This window comes from Sus scrofa, chromosome 13, assembly GCF_000003025.6.
Source record: "Sus scrofa isolate TJ Tabasco breed Duroc chromosome 13, Sscrofa11.1, whole genome shotgun sequence".
Lineage (NCBI taxonomy): Eukaryota > Metazoa > Chordata > Mammalia > Artiodactyla > Suidae > Sus > Sus scrofa.
In genome coordinates, this window is record NC_010455.5 from 167,849,180 (window position 1) to 167,863,946 (window position 14,767).

Consider the following 14,767-nt stretch of genomic DNA (forward strand, 5'->3'; position numbering starts at 1 on the left):
TACACATGTAAGGATAACCTGACCCCCTTGCTATACAGTGGGAAAATAAAAAAATTATTGAAAAAAAAAAAAAAGAAATTTCATGTTTCAAACCTGTTGAATTTCCTATTGCCTAGTGTAAAGGATCAGCCAAATGTTTAGAGATCAATTTGACTAGCTCTCTGGAAGCAAACTCTACAAGGGTCAGGGTAAATGAGTTCACAATAGAACAAGGTAGGACTCCAAAATAGACTGTACCAGTCTAGAGCAGGGCTGGCAAACTACTACCAGCCATGGGCCAAATCTGACCTAAGGAAGACCTGTTTTTGCAAAATGCATGAGATTAAGAATAGTAAGCTATATTTAAATTGTTAAAAAAACACAAAACACAAGAGAATAATATTTCATAACAAGCAAAAATGACATGCAATTTAAATATCACTGTGAGTAAGTACCTTATTAGGACACAACCACACCCAGATATTTACATGTTGACTATGACTGCTTTCACATTAAGATGACACAACTATGTAGTGGCAACAGAAATCTTATAGGTTAAGCCTAAAAATATTAGCTATCTGGCCCTTTACTCACCCATGGTCTAGAACCACAATGGATTTCAATCTCAGCTCCATCACTTTCTTGACATGTAACCTTGGTTAAGTCACTTAATATCTGTGTCTCAGTTTATATATTTATAAAACAGGAACAATAATAATAGCTACCTTTTATAAAGCACTTAAATCAATCCTTGGTACTGCTAAAGGCACTTGCTAATAATAATATAGTAGTACTATTTTTATTATTAACATTGCTGTCAAAGTTTCCTTCAACAATCTAAGAAGAAACCTATCTTCAAAGATTTGTTCTTCTCAGCTGTGAATGTCAATTTTGTTGAAATATAAGACACCAATTTTTCTTCACTTAAATAATAGATTTTTTTTTAAAGAGGATGAACTTTTTAATTTAATTTTATTTTATTTTTTGTCTTTTTGCCATTTCTTGGGCTACTCCTGCGGCATATGGAGGTTCCCAGGCTAGGGGTCCAATGGGAGCTGTAGCCACCGGCCTACACCACAGCCACAGCAACGTGGGATCCGAGCCGCATCTGCAACCTACACCACAACTCATGGCAACGCCGGATCGTTAACCCACTGAGCAAGGCCAGGGATGGAACCTGCAACCTCATGGTTCCTAGTCAGATTCGTTAACCACTGAGCCATGATGGCAACTTCAAAAATTTTTAAGATACCTAACTAAATTCATCAAAAGGTTTCCTTCCAAAAACTTATTATTTTATAATGTTATACTGGTTTTTGATGTTGAATGTGATCAGTACAATGTTTAATATAATTGTATAATAAAATACATATTTAGTATAGTTTAGTATATAAGATTCTGTACATTAACCAATTTATAATTAACATTAATCTAAATTTTGTGCTACCTCCAGTTCATTCACCTATATTGAAATAATTATTGAAAACAGAATTATGTAAACAAAATGATTTATACAAAAACATAAATTATTTGTAGTTGGACCAATATATTACAGATGGTATGCCTTTTGAATTTAAAAAATTAAAGCTTTTAGTCATTTTTATTTGACTTTCATCAATCAGTATATTCCTGTTACCCAAGCTTAAATAACTGCAGTACAACTAGAGTCCCCATTTATGAAACAAACTATATTGTCATTGTGTTGCTTAGAATTCAGACCACATTTTCACATTATGTTAATAAAGTACCAGACTTCCTAAAATACAGAAACACATAAATAAAGTGTTTGGTAATTATGACCAGAATTACTTTTCTTTTTTGGGGTCTCTGAAGCAAATAAGCATTTTCACACTGAAGTACAAAAATGTGGATTTGTACATTTATCCACCATAGGCAAATGCCTTTAAATTATAATGTCTAACTATCTAGATATAAGAAAATCCACTTACTAACTTAAGCCAAAGAAAATTAGGTCTATTGTACATGAATTAAATAAGACTAGAATAAAATGTCATTGCTAACACTTTAAACATTCAATTTTTATCAAATTCTACACTTATTAACTCTAAATCTTTGATCATATAGATATTTCAACTCAGCACTACTTAATCTTAACAAAGAGCATTTACTTTGTCATACTCAAGCATTCCAATGCATTTATCTTCAAAATACTTTCTTCAGTAATGCCTTTACTGAGGAAAGAAAAGGTTTATAATTTTCTATCAAATATATACTGAAAAAGAAATGTACATTACTTTATTTCAAATATGACAGACTATGTACTCTTAATGATTCACTCTCTGAAAATAAGTAAAATGTTAGATAAAATAGCTGGCCTTTTCCTTAACTAAAACTTCAAATGCTATTCTAATATGCTTCTCCCATCCAGTTCACCACATTTCTAGACTATAAGGAAAACTTCCTGGCTGTACTTTGAACCAGACAGAAATAGAGGAAAAAAAATATCTTTCATTTAAAATCTTCTCATATAGGATGTCACCTGAATTCATTACATACATGGTCTAAAAATTCTCAAGCCAAGAATTTAGATAAGACTGGTCCCGAACTAGTAATACCTTCAGGTCCTTGGCAGAAACAAAATGTAAATCCTTTCTGAATACCCACTTCAAATCCATATTTCAATTTTTAGAAGTGAATTAATTCCAGGAAAATACAATCAGAATATAAATAAACAATGATGATAATAAAAAACACAACATATAAGGAAACAAAACACCACAAGCAAGAAGCAACAGAAAGTTCACAAAGCCTTTATATATTTAAACTAGACCCAGAATATAAAATGAGTATAGCATAGTTTAAAGAATAAAGAAATATTAAAAACATAAACAACAATAATTGATAGCAGTCAAAAATAACTTCTAGAAATAAAAAGTAAATTCAATGAAATTAAAAGTCAATAGACATATTTAATCACAGATTAGACAGTGCTAAAGAAAAAAAAACTTGTAGATTGAAAGATCTGGGAAAAAATAACTAAAGTGCAAACAGAGAGACAAAGAAATGGAAAATACAAGCAAGAGTTAAAGACATGGGAATGAAGTGTACACATCTATTCATACTTATACACACATGCATGTGGAAGCAAAGAAAAGAGGGGAAGAGAAAGAATGAGAGAATAAGGCAAAGACAAAACTGCATAAGAATGTTTCATAACTGATGAAAGATACCAATCTTCAGATCTAGGAAGCCTAGGAAATCACAATAATGATTAATAAAAATAAATCTATACCTAATCATAATAAACAATAAAATACCAAATACAAAGAACAATGTATAAACAACTAGAGAAAAAAATACAGATTCTTTACAAAGACATGAGAAATTAAATTAGCAAGATGAGTCTAAGATGCAAATTAGTAAACATATAGGTTAAAAAATTTAGACAGCATGAAGCCATAATTATAATTTCATCTGGGCTTTTAAAAAATATAGCAAAAATATATGATATCAATAGCATTTATGTATGAAGAAGTTTCAGCCTTGGTGTTCCAGTGTTCTTGAACTGAAGGAAGATAAATAGTATATAAAAAAATACACTTCAGTAAGTTAAATTCTCCTTAACTAATTTATAAATTTACATACCTTCAAGTTTTTCTGAAAGTAGCAAGTTGATTACAAAGTTGAATATCTAGGAAAACCATGAAATAGCATGAGCAATGAGAAGCAACTAGCCAGTATTAAAACATTTTGTAAAGCCTTTATAATTGAACCAGCATTATATTGGCACATGGACAAGTGGCCTAATGAAATCAAATAGAAAATTCCCAAATAGGGCAATTTCATGTGAAAAATGTATATGACAAAAGCAGTATCTAAAATCAATAGGGAAAATATTGACTTCGTATCAGATAACCCAAAATTAAAAAAACAAATTGCTTTGTTCCAACTTCCAAACATAAAAAAAATACAAAATGGATTAAAAACATAAAAAAGTACAAATGTCAGAAAAAAAATCCTAAATAACTTGGTTATAGAGAAATCTTTCTTAACTATGATTCAAAAGTTAGAAGCAATAGAATAATACCAATAGATTTTAATTACATTTAAAAATGTCTATAAATGCCATAAGGAGAGGAAAACATAAAATGAAAAAATACATATTCACAACTTACATCACAGGAAGGTGTTAATATCCCTAATACATAAAGAGCTAATGAAAACTGAGCAGAAAAAGTCCAACTAACTTATAGAAAATGGGCTTGAGCTATAAACAGGTAGCTTATGAAATTCATAAATGGTCTTTCAAGATATGCAAAAAGATGTTCACTTTAACTCACATTAAGAGAAATACAAGAGGAAGAAGATGGCAGAATAGTACTTAACTCATCTCACATAAACACCAAAATCACAACTAATTGCTGAACAACCATTAACAAAAAAAAAAAAACTAGAAATTACCTCAAATAAAAAAGAAAAAAAAAAGGTATTCTACACCCAAAGACAAAGAAGTCACAATAAGATGGTAAGATGGGTGCTTTCATGATAATAAGCAAATCCCGTATCCCCCAGATTGGTGACACACAAACTGGAAAATAACTATATTGTGGAGGTCCTCCACAGGAGTGCAAATTCTGAATTCCATATGAGGTTCCCCAGCCTGGAGGTCTTATATCAGGAAGAGGAACCCCCAGAGCACGTGAAGGTCAGTGGGGCTTGAATGCAAGAGTTCCACAGGACTGGAGTAAACAGCAACTCCACTCTAGGAGTACACAAACAAGGTTTCACATGCACTGGTCCCAGGGCAAAGCAGTAAATTTATAGGAATCTGGGCCAGACCTAGCTGTGTGTCTTGGAGGATATCCTGGTGAGGCAAAGGTCAGCTGTGGCTCACTGTGGGGCAGGCAGTGGAGGCAGAGGCCACCAGGGAATAATCATTGGCATGAGCTCCCTGGGAATTGGCCATTTTGGAAACAAGAACCAGCCCCACCCAAGAGCCTCTAGGCACCAGTGCTGGGAAGCCTCAGGCCAAACAACAAACAGTGGGAACAGAGACCCGCCCATCAGCGTCAAGCCGTTTAAAGTCCTTCTGGACACGTAGCTGGCTCTAAACAAACCCCTCAACATGGCCCTGCCCACAAGAGGGACAAAACCCAGCTCTACATCATTGGGGCAGGCACCAATCCCTCCCACCAGGCAGCCTACACAAGTCCATGGAACAACCTCACCCACCAGGGGGCAGACACCAGAAGCAAGAGAGGCTACATCACTGCAGCCTGTAGAATGGAGACCACAGAGAAGTTAGATGAAATGAGATGGCAAAGATAAATGTTCCAGACAAAGGAACAAGACAAAATCCCTTAAGAACAACTAAGTAGAGACAGGCAACCTATCTGAAAAAGAATTCAGAATAATGATTGTAAATATGATCCAAGATCTCAAGAAAAAAAACTGATGCACAGAAACAGAAATTACAAGTAAAGGTTTAACAAAGAGCTAGATTTAAAGAACAAACAGATATGAACAATACAATAACTACAATGAAAAATACCCTAGAAAGAAATCAAGAGCAGAATACATGATGCAGTAGAATGAACAAGTGAGCTGAAAGAATGGTGGAAATCACTGCCATGGAACAGAATAAAGAAAAAAAAAAAAAAAAAGAGAGAGAGAGAGACTGTCTAAGAGACTTCTGGGACAACATTAAATACATCTACATTCACATTATAGGGGTCCCAGAGGAAAGGAGAGAGAGAAAGGGCTGGAGAAAAAATGTGAAAAAAGAAATAAAATTAAAATCACATTGACATTCTATTTCTTTTCTATTAGTTCAGCAAAATATCAAATGTTTGATAACAAAAACTATGGTGAGTTCAGAGGTACAAAAAAAAAAAAAGCCTCATTTTATGGGTAAGACTGCAAAATGGCACAAGCTGTATAAAGGGAACTGTGAGACCATTTAGCAAATTTACATATCTATTCATCCTTTGACACAGATTCTAGGAGCCTACTCCCAAAATCTACTGGCAAACACACAAAAAGATATAAGCAAAAAGATTTTAATCATAGCATTATTTGTAAAAGAATGGGAGCAATCCAAATACTTAACAGGAAGACACCCTGAATGAATTATGATGCATCTACATAATACTGTAAGTTGTAAAAAGGAATTTGGACTATGTCTATTTCACTATAGAGTAATCTCCAAGATATAATATTAAGTGAAAAAAGTAGAGTGTAGAAAAGTGTGTGACTGCTTATATAAAAAAGGGTATGAGGTATGGATATATGTCTTAGAACTTGCTTTTTACCAACTAATTTGTCTCTTTTAATAGGTTTGGACAATTTATATGTAATATAATTTTTAACATGCTTGGATTAAAACCTATCTTAATTGAAGTATAGTTGATTTACAATGTTGTCTTAGTTTTAGATGTACTGTCAAATGATTCAGTTATATATATATATGAATACATTCTTTCTCAGATTCTTTTTCCTTATAGATTACTGCAAAATATTGAGCATAGTTCCCTGTGCTATAAGTAGGTCCTTGTTGGTCATCTATTTTATATACATCAGTGTGTATATGTTAATCCCAAGCCTCTAATATATCCCTCACCCCTTTCTCCTTTGGTAACCGTAAGTTTCTTTTCTATGTCTGTGGATATATTTCTATTTTGAAAATAAGTTCATTTGCACTTTTCTTTTTCCTTTTTAGGTTCCTCATACAAGTGATATATTTGTTTTTCACTGTCTGCCTTACTTCATTTAACATGATAATTAGGTCCATCCAAATTTTTGCAAATGGCATTATTTCATTCTTTTTTAAGGCTAATACACCGCCCCCACCCACACACACATATATATAATATAGTATATATAGTGTACATATGTGTGTGTGTATATTCTTTATTCATTCGTCAATGGGCATTTAGGTTGTTTTCATGTCTTGGCTATTGTGAATAGTGCTGCTATGAATATAGAGGTGCATGTATCTTTTTGGATTATAGTTTTCTCAGGATATATGCCCAGGAGTGGGATTGCAGGACCATACTGTAGCTCTGTTTTTAGTTTTTTAAGGAACTTCCATACTGTTCTCCGTTGTGGTTGCACTAATTTACAGTCCCACCAAAGGTGTAGGAGTAAAACCTACTATCTTAATAGTTGTTTTCTATTTGTTCTCTGTTCCGTGCTCCATTTCACTCTTCTTCCACCTTCCTTTGGATTGAGTAATTTTATGACTCCATTTTACCCACCACTGTATTCAATGTTTTTAGTGTTTATCTTAGCGTTTACTATATGTCTCTCTATATTTTTATATCTATATATCATTCTCTCTATATATATATAACTATATATACACATTTATATATTTAATAAGTCCCAGCCTAGCTTCAAAATATATATACTGCTTTACTTATACGATAATAATCCTATCTTTATAATTCTTTTTAATTTTAATGCTATAAACCAATAATAGTTCATTCCAATTTTTGCTTTAATCTCAGCATTTAAAAGACATGACCCATAGGCAGATTGCCAGTTTTTCTAAACTTTTACTGGAACAAAGCCACATGCATTCATTTATGCTCTCAGACCATGGCTGCTTTGGTGCTACATGAGCAGAACTGCGTAGTTATACCAGACACTGATCTACAGGTCTAAAATATCTAAACTTTAAGAAAAAAAAAAAAAAAAAAAAACTGTTTGCCAACCTCTTCAATGGACAGTTGTTTCACTAAAATTTTTTAAAATTCTATTTTATATTTATAGATGGCCTTTGAACAACATGGATTTGAACTGTGCAGGTCCACTTATATGTAGATTTTTTTTTCAATAAACATGTACTAAAGTACTATACAATCTGTGGTTGGCTGAATCCATGGATGCAAAATACCAGAAATGGAAGCCTAACTGTAAAGTTCTACATGAATGTTCAATTGTGTAAGAGGGTGGCACCCCTAGCCCCTGAATTGTTCAAGGGTCGAATGTATCTTAAGCTTGTACCCTTTTCAGATGTCTGAATTTCTTTAGGTAGATTTTTCGTCTGGCATATTTGTGCTACATATTTTTTTTTTTTTTTTTGGTAGTTGAGATCTTCTGGGAATAAAGACTATCAATTTTTGCTTCCTTGAAAACATCTTTATTTCTCCCTCTTGAATTGAAAGTTAAAAGACTGTTGCCCTTTCAGCACTTTAACAATGTCATTTAACTATTCCTTCTTGTATAATCTGAGATATCTGCTGTAGTCTTCTAAAGTTGGTAATGTCTTTGTTCTTTGGTAGCCTTCAAGATTTTCTATGTAATTTTCTGAGTTTGAATGTGCTGCATCTGGGAATCTATATGGTAGTCTGAGAAGAAGAAAGATATGGAAAGAGAGAGAGAGAGAAGGCAGGGAGAAAGAGAGAATGAATGAATGAATGTGTGGATGTACGTGTGTGTTTAAAATTATCCTGCTTGTTGTTGAGTTTCTTAGATTTGTGGTTTAAATTTCATTATATTTGGAAAATTCATGGCTACTACTTTGTATTTCTTCTCCTTCTGGGATTCTAGCAGATACATTTTATACAGTTTCATATATTCCCAAAGTTCTCAGATATTCTGTTCTTTCTTCTCTCTTCCTTTTTGTCATTTAGTTTAATTTTTTTTTTTACCTATATTGTATTCAAGTTCATGCATTCTTTCCTCATTTGTGTTGACTTCACTGATGAGCCCAGCAGAGGCATTATTCATTTGTTACTTTATTTTTCCATTTCCAGCATTTCTATTTGAATCAGACTTAAAGTGTCCCTGCTCTCTGTTGAAATTCTCAGTATGTTCAACCATTTTATCCACTATTTCCCCTAGACCTTTTTTTTTTCACATAATTTTTTTTTTACGGCCACACCTGCAGCATATGAAAATTCCAAGGCCAGGTATCAAATCAGGGCTGCACCTCCTGGCCTGTGCCACAGTCTCAGCAATGCCAGATCCAGGCCGCACCTGGGACCTATGGTGCAGCTTGCAGCAATGCTAGATCCTTAATCCACCTACTGAGGCCAGGGATTAAATATACATCCTCATGGATAACAGTCAGGTTCTTAACACACTGAGCCTCAACAGGAACTCCTCCCCAGACCTTTATATCTGAATTTGATTCTACAAATTGCTTTGACTCTTGATAGTGCATTTTTTCTTGCTCTTTTTTATGTGTTTGTATTTTTTTAGCCAAAAATTGGATTTCATGATATACAAAAGTATAGACTGATGTTAATATTTGAGCCTGGAAACAGACATGCCTTTTCTTCCACTTACTTTTACTGTGGAGGATTTAAATAAGTCTGGTCAAGAGTTAAGTGGGTTTGTGTTATTGCTATCACATGGGCTACTGCTATCATGACCTTCATTCAGTGCACCACTGGCTTCAAATTCTTCCACTGTTAAATTGTGTTTACGGTGGAGTCTGGGTTGCTAGATAATATTTTAGGCTTTCTGGGCAACATTAAGGTCTCTCTCACATTTTTGTTTTAACACCACTATTTAAAAATACATAAACTAGGAGTTCACATTGTGGCGCAGTGGTTAACGAATCCGACTAGGAACCGTGAGGTTGTGGGTTCGATCCCTGGCATCACTCAGTGGGTTAGGGATCCGGCGTTGCCATGAGCTGTACTATAGGTCGCAGACGCAGCTTGGATCCCACGTTGCTGTGGCTCTGGCATAAGCCAGCTCCAATTAGACCCCTAGCCTGGGAACTTCCATGTGCCATAGGAGCAGCCCAAGAAAAGGCAAAAAAATAAAAAGATAAAAAAATAAATAAAAATACATAGACCATCTTAGCTTGGGAGCCATTATTAAAAGCAAAAACAAAAAAATGGCCATGGACAGCATTTGATCTGATGGGCCAAAGTCTGCCAACTCCGAGGTAAAGAATAATCATGTTAAGCAGAGAAATGGAAGACATAAAAGACCCAATTAAAACTTTTATAGATAAAAAATATATCTGAGATGAAAAAAACATTTTGTGGGATTACTGCCAAATTATACTGCAGAAGACAATATCAGTGAAAACAAAATATAGCATTACTAAAATAAAACACACTCTAAAAAAGGGAGTTCTTGCTGTGGATCAGTGAGTTAAGAAGCCAACAGGGTCCTTGAGGATGCGAACTCAACGCCTAGCCTTGCTCAGTGGGTTAAGGATCCTGCGTTGCCACAAACTATGGTGTAGGTCACAGGTACAACTCAGATGCCATGCTGCTGTGTCTGTGGCATGTGCTGTCAGCTGCAGCTCTGATTTGACCCCTAGCCTGGAAACTTCCGTATGCCACAGGTGTGGCCCTAAATAAATAAATAAATTTTAAAAAGACTGAAAAAAATGAACAGAACAATCAGTAAGGTGTGGGTCAAACATAGATTCCCTTCAAGTGGCGTCCTTTAAGAAAACATAATTGTGGCTTCTAAAAAAACTTTTGAAGAAATTTCTTAAATTTGGTAAAAAGTAGAAACCAAAAATTCTAAAATGCTTAAGAATAAGAAATGTGAGAGACTGCACAAGGAACATCAAAATTAAATTTCTTAAAAGCACCAATAAACTTTTTGAATAAGAAAATGAAAAGACAAGCCACAGAGTGGGAAAAAGTATTTACGAATCACATATCTGATCTGATAGGAAATATGTCCAGAATATATAAAGAACTCTTATAACTGAATTAGAAGACAAACAGTCCAATTTAAAAATGGTGAGAAGATGTGAATATTTTGCCAAAGAAGGTATGCAATAACAAAAAAGTACATGAAAACATATTTGCACAGCACTGAGGATATGCAAATTAAAAGCAAAATGCCATACCACTACACAGTTACTAGAACAGCTATTATGAAAAAGACAAATAATAACAAGGGTTAGTAAAGATGTACAGACACTGGAACACTTATAGACAGCGGGTTAGAATTTTAAATGGTATACTCACTTTGGAAACAGTTTAACAGTTCTATGTTAAAAAGATGTTAAACATAAACTTATCACAGCATCTAGCAGTTCCATTCCTAAGTATCTACTCAAGAGAAATAACATTTGTCCACTTTTACACCAATATTCATAGCCAAAAAACTGAAAACAATCTAAATATTCATCAATTGCTGAAAGCATAAACAAAAGGTACAATGGGTTATATCCAGCACAAATATGAATGAGCTACTGATAAGTGCTAACACATGAATGAACCTCGAAAACATTATTCTAAGTGAAAACACTCATATGTAAAAGCCTACATATTATGTGATATTGTTTACATGAAATGTCTAGATATAGCAGCTTACTAAGATAGAAAACAGATCAGTAGTTGCCTTGGACTGGTGACAGACTGGGGACTGCCTGAAAGTGAGCCATGAGGGAAATTTTTAAGGTGAAGAAAATGTAATAAAACTGGATTGTGGTGATGGCTGCACAACTTTATAAATTTACTATAATCTATATAATTATACTTAAATTGCATAAACTTAATAACATGGAAATTATCCCTCAATAAAATTATAAAAAAAAAGAACTAGCAATGGGTAAGGAGTGTGGAGGTACAGATGAAATAAGACTGATGATATACTGGTAATTAATTATTGAACCTGATGATGGGTAAGGGCAGGTTATTATGGTATTCTACTTTTGTGTAGGTTTGAAAATAATCATAATTTTTAAAAAGTTTTAAAACACTGCATTGACAAAGATGTAGGTCTTAATAACAAATGGTTCAACTCCTATAGAGAAAATGTGGCACTTTCAAAGTGACAAACTTTATTTTATTTTATTTTATTTTTTGTCTTTTTGCTATTTCTTTGGGCCACTTCTGCGGCATATGGAGGTTCCCAGCTAAGGGTCTAATTGGAGCTGTAGCCACGGCCTACGCCAGAGCCACAGCAACGCGGGATCCGAGCCGCGTCTGCAACCTACACCACAGCTCATGGCAACACCGGATCGTTAACCCACTGAGCAAGGCCAGGGACCGAACCCGCAACCTCATGGTTCCTAGTCGGATTTGTTAACCACTGCGCCACGACAGGAACTACCAAAGTGACAAACTTTAGATTCTGATCTAGCAATTCTACTCTAGGATACCTGTATGATATACAAATATCATTGTATAGGTATACCTCAGATACTAGAGATTCAATTCCAGAGCACCACAATAAAGTGAATGTTGCAATAAATCAAGTCACACAAATTTTTTGGTTTCCCAGTACATATAAAAGTTATGTTTACACTATACTGTAGTCTATTAAGGTGTCAATAATATTATATATAAGAAAAACAAGGTATATACCTTAATTTAAAAACTACTTTACTGCTAAAATTGCTAACCATCACCTGTGCCTTCACTGGGTCATGGCAGTAACATCAAAGATCACTGATCACAGATCACAACAAATGTAGTAATAATGAAAAAGTTTCCAACATTATGATAATTACCAAAATATGACAAAGAAACATGAAATCAGCAAATTCTGTTGGGCACCAACAGACCTTCTCAACACAGGGTTTGAGAAACCAGGTTTCCGGTTTGGCCAGAAACCTTCAATTTGTAAAAAACTATCATCTGTGAATCGAATAAAGTAAAACTCAACAAAACAAGGTATGCCTGTACATATTCCAAGGGCCACACGTGTGGTAATTCATTAAAGGGTTTTGGTAATAGCGACAGAATGGAACAAAATCTAAATACCCATTAACAGAGTGCCAGTTAATTATATTTTTATATATCCGTAACAGTGAAATACTCTGCAGCCATTTTTTTGGGGGGGATGCTACATCCGTGGCATATGGAGGTTCCCAGGCTAGGGGTCTAATCGGATCTATAGCTGCCGGGCTTTGCCACAGCAACGCAGGATCCGAGCTGTATCTGTGACCACAGCTCACGGCAACACCAGATCCTTAATGCACTGAGAAAAGTCAGGGATCGAACCTGCAACCTCATGGTTACTAGTTAGATTCGTTTCCACTGTGCCATAATGGGAACTCTACTCTGCAGCCATTTTAGTGACTGATGATGATCTTTCTATGATGGGAAAGACATCCAAGTGAAGAAATGGTTCCAGACAGTGTGGATACATATTAGCATTTTTGTTAAATGGAAGAAAAGTAAAATATGATTTTTTTCTTATATTTGCATAAAATACTCTTGAAGGAAATCCAAGAGAATGATTACATTAGTTGCCTAAGGAAATGGAAACTAAGGTGCATGGAGATGTAAATTGAAGGATATCTCTTTGTATGCTCACCATACTTTTTGAATTCTGAACCATACACAGCTTCCCAAAAAGGGCACACTATATACAAGGAAACAAAAATAAGGATGGCAGACTCTTCATCAGAAAACAAAACAACAAAAAACAGTGGTGTCCATTGTTTTAAAAAATCTATCAACCAAAAATTCAATAAAACAGTGGAAATAGCTTTCAAAAATAAAGGTTTCTGATCTCCAAGACAATCAGTACACCACAGAATCATATCTACATCACTGCTGACAAACTTGTGCTGAACCTACAGGATGAAAGTGTTAGGGAAGTAACAGCCTTATAAAGGGTAAGAATTGGCTCTGGTGAGGAATTCTGCCCACAGAGAAGGAATCTGTTTCTCCCTTAGTGTTTAAGGAGCCACCGTTGGGGTCCAGCAAACCTCTCCCAGCCCCCAGAATCATGTGATGGTCCCCTCTGCTCCTGTTCTCCCAGCCGTTTTTGGATGAAGGAAGACTGATCCATTTTCAGGGGAATAACTTTCTTCCTCACTGTGCTGGCCAGGGATGTTGGGTCAGTGTGTGATTCTTCAGTGGTTTCCAATGGTGCTGGTTCCTCCCTTAAGGCTGGAAGGCAATAACCACCATCCCAAAACTTCTCAATACATTTATATTACCTAAACTGAGGGGATGCTGGGGAACAGAGCTCTATGTCATGCAGAAACCAACTGGCTAATTGGTTAGGTTTGGCCAAGGGAGGCAGTGGTGGAAAACTGAAAGTTAGAAGGAAGGGAGCAATGAGGGGTCTTTTGCCTCTGCCCTTCTTCTTCTGGATCCTCTTTAGCGGTGATTATATCTCTTTTAAGGTCTCCTCTCACGCAGGTCAATGCTTCTTTCCCTCAGCAACCATCCATCTCCAGTCTCTGAATTTAGCATTCCATCATCATTCCTTCATCCTTCCATTTCCAGGGCTAACAGCAAATTAACTACAGTTGCCAAGTCTAGGCTCAGCATCTTCTTGGTCTATTCTCTCAGATCATCTAACAATTATGAAACTGGTTCTATGAATTAAATCAAATTCCCCCTACTGAATTATCTAGCAAGACTTACATTTCCCTAACTAGATCTTCACTTAAGTAATCTATAAATTTTATCAATTACTCATAAACTTATCTTAAACTTGTATAAACCTATCTTAATCAAAAAGAAAATTAAAAAGGAAACAAAAATAAATCTGTGATTATTCCCTATAAGACCAGCAGGAAATTATATTCTATCTCCCCAGGTCCAAAATAAGAATGAAACACTTTTTCAAGTCCATGGCTTAAGAAAAATATAACCAATAGGCTACAGTCAAGATGAGTCACATATTTATTTTTACTAAATATTTTAAAAATGTCTTGGTGCCTTCATCTTGGTAAATTTTAAAAATTGAGATATAATTTACATACAACATTATATTAATTTCAGGTATACAATATAATAATTTGATACTTGCATATATTACAAAATGATCACAGTAAGTCTGACAACCACCACCACACATAGCCACAATGTTTCTTCTATCGTAAGAGCTTACAAAATCTACTCTTAGCATCTTACACATTTATAATACAGTTATT

General features: G+C 34.8%; 1 protein-coding gene across 7 annotated transcripts in view; it reads right to left on the reverse strand.

Moving 5' to 3' along the window:
• ZNF654 (zinc finger protein 654) overlaps window positions 1-14,767 on the reverse strand; it is an 88,079-nt gene that overhangs the window by 41,475 nt on the left and 31,837 nt on the right. For 2 of the 7 annotated variants that reach the window (XM_021070743.1, XM_021070746.1), the window contains one exon: window positions 3,586-3,631. The exons of the other annotated variants lie outside the window; for them this stretch is intronic. The gene's annotated coding sequence lies outside the window, so the exon portion shown is untranslated. Of the gene's footprint in view, window positions 1-3,585; window positions 3,632-14,767 lie in introns of those variants that run through there. 7 annotated transcript variants of the gene reach the window in all.